The sequence below is a fragment of the Physeter macrocephalus genome, chromosome 5 (assembly GCF_002837175.3).
Source record: "Physeter macrocephalus isolate SW-GA chromosome 5, ASM283717v5, whole genome shotgun sequence".
In the NCBI taxonomy this organism is placed as follows: Eukaryota; Metazoa; Chordata; class Mammalia; order Artiodactyla; family Physeteridae; genus Physeter; species Physeter macrocephalus.
Genome location: NC_041218.1, coordinates 21,862,320 through 21,865,131, shown reverse-complemented (window position 1 = coordinate 21,865,131; position 2,812 = coordinate 21,862,320).

Below are 2,812 nucleotides of genomic sequence, written 5' to 3'. Positions count from 1 at the left end.
AAAAAAAAAAATCATAGAGGGGCTTCCCTGGTGGTGCAGTGGTTGAGAATCCGCCTGCCTATGCAGGGGACACGGGTTCGTGCCCCGGTCTGGGAAGATCCCACATGCCGCGGAGCGGCTGGGCCCGTGAGCCATGGCCACTTAGCCTGTGCGTCCGGAGCCTGTGCTCCGCAACGGGAGAGGCCACAACAGTGAGAGGCCCGCGTACCACACACACACAAAAAAAATCATAGAAAGAGGTCTCAATAACAAATAAATAAACATTAAAAATGTTTTCTCCTCAAAATGAGTAGAGGCAAAAGAAAAATAGTATCTAATACTGAAAAAGGTACATGGAAACAGGAACATTGATATTTTTCTTGAAGGGATATCAGTTGGCAAAATCTTTTTGAAGGAAAATTTAGAAATATATTAAAACTTTAAACATATTCATAACACTATGACCTAGTAACTTTATTCTACTAATTTATCCTCATGAAATAATCAGAGAAACGTAACAATTTATGCCAAATGATATTAATATCATAGCATTCTTATGAACTCAGCAAAAGGTGGATCAAATGACAGTAAGGAAATGGAATACCAAGATTCCATTGAAAGACCATGTTAAACAATTAGCTAAAAGCTAAAGGAAAATCCCACTGTCCAATGTTAAATAAAGAAGCAAGATCCAAAAAGTGTACAGAGGAATGTATACACACATTTACATATCTTATAAACAGGTGAATTCTGAAAAACTTTAGTAAGACAAAACTGGCTATTAGTGATTTAAGCTTAGGAAGACATGTCTCTACCAAAAAGGGGCTCGATGGTTCTTCAAAGCTTTAAGACTAGAGAGCATTCTAATCTCCTTGCTGATAGCCATCCTACTGGGCTTCTTTATCCAAAATAGACCAGTGCATATAAATTGAAAGGCGGTCAAGGCAGCCTTTGGTGGGCTTTGCCAAGTGTCATAAAACTCCTTCTCAGCTTCCATAGGGAATTTAATGTTGTGTAGATCTAACAGATCTTGAATCTATGGAACTATCACTGGTTTTCAGCAAAGGATCCAGAATGAGAACTTTTACCACACCTGGCTTTTAAATGCTTGAACATATTTTTTAGCCCTTACCTGAATTAATATTTGGATTATAGGCATTCAAAGCTGATGCCAGGTCTCTAATCACAAACTCCAAATTGTTTCCATTTCTTGGATTACTTTTCCTCATTTCTTGCTGATTGTGATGTTCATTGCATTGACCCAGCCAGCATTTTTCACATGTTTTGAAGCTCTCTTTGTCTTTCAGAATCACCCCTATTGACTAATGATCTATCTCTTACCCACATGCAACACTGGTGATTTTTCTTACCATTCCTAATATTCATTTTGTTAATCTCTTTCATTTTCATTTTTATTTTCATCATAATCATAAGCCTCTTATTAACAGCACATTCAACATTCTCATTGCTTTTGCAATTGTCAGACATACTGGGCTTAATAATGTTGCAAAACACCCCGAAGTAAATACAGTAAACCTGCTGACAGTAGAAAACTAGTTGGCCAAGACTAAAACAACCGCTTCCAACTGCCATTGCTGCCTGTCGTGGGCAGGCAAAGTTGAAAAATTTTGCGTTTGGAGCAACTTATTTTTCACCTTAGTGAAAGTTCACGGGTGGCCAAGCTGGCAAAGAACCCTTGTCTCTTCCACCATTGTGCCATTCTGGTGAAGTACATTTGAGACAATAGTCATCAAATCATATATAAATATGTAATCGACCAAAATTATTTTTAGATAGCTCAGTTGGTTTGCATTGTCTTAATGAGGCTGAGGTCATGGGTTTGATCTCTGTGTGGGTTTTTTAGTACACAGAGAAAAACCATGTCACCCAAGTAGTCTATACCTACATCTAGCCATCTCGCAAATGCATGATCTTTAGGGCAATGGTCCCAAACATTTTTGGCACCAGGGACCGGTTTCGTGGAAGACAATTTTTCAACAGACGCGGGGGGGGGGGGGCGGATGTTTCAGGTGGTGATGCGAGTGATGGGGAGCAATGGGGAGCGGCAGATGAAGCTTTGCTTGCTTGCCTGCCGCTTACCTCCCGCTGTGTGGCCCAGTTCCTAGCAGGCTGCAGACCAGTACTTGCAGGGTTGGGGACACCTGCTTTAGGGGACTTAGATATAGTGTGTGGTGGGACATATCATTTCAGTACAGTCCATATAGGAAAATGCAGTTGTGAACCTTCATAACGGTATTTAACTTTGGAATCTTCAAACTGAAACCTCAATTAGCCATTAATCAGAGAGAGGATGCTTTAGTCGTATGTTCAAGTTTTTTAAAAAAATCTATCATCTATAAGCACAGGTCGGATCACAGTGTTCTCCAAATGTAAAATACTAAAGAAAGAGGCTTATTTTTCTCACTGAGATCATTAGAAAAATGAGAGTGGTACCTGATTTACCTCTACTCCCCAGGAAACTGATGACAATTAATTCCTATTGAGTTAGTGTTCTAAGATTTGCCAAGGAGCAGGTCAATGTCACCAGAGAATGTTACACATTTGTCAAAGCACAGAAAGCTACAGATTCACAACTCAGTTTTTGGCCTCAAATGCAATTTTCTCCCTCTGTTTTCAGATCCGCTCCTCCCTTCAACACCAGAGCTGCAGGCTGCTCTCTAAATAACACCGTGTCCCTGGCCTCCTAGCTCCCATTTGAACATTTTGGCAGGGCTCCTTTGAGGTCTGCCCCCCACCGTCTCCCCTCTCCAGGCTTGTCTTCGTTTGTCTGAGTCAGCTGTGAGTCACCTCACTCATTAATGGAACTCAGAAA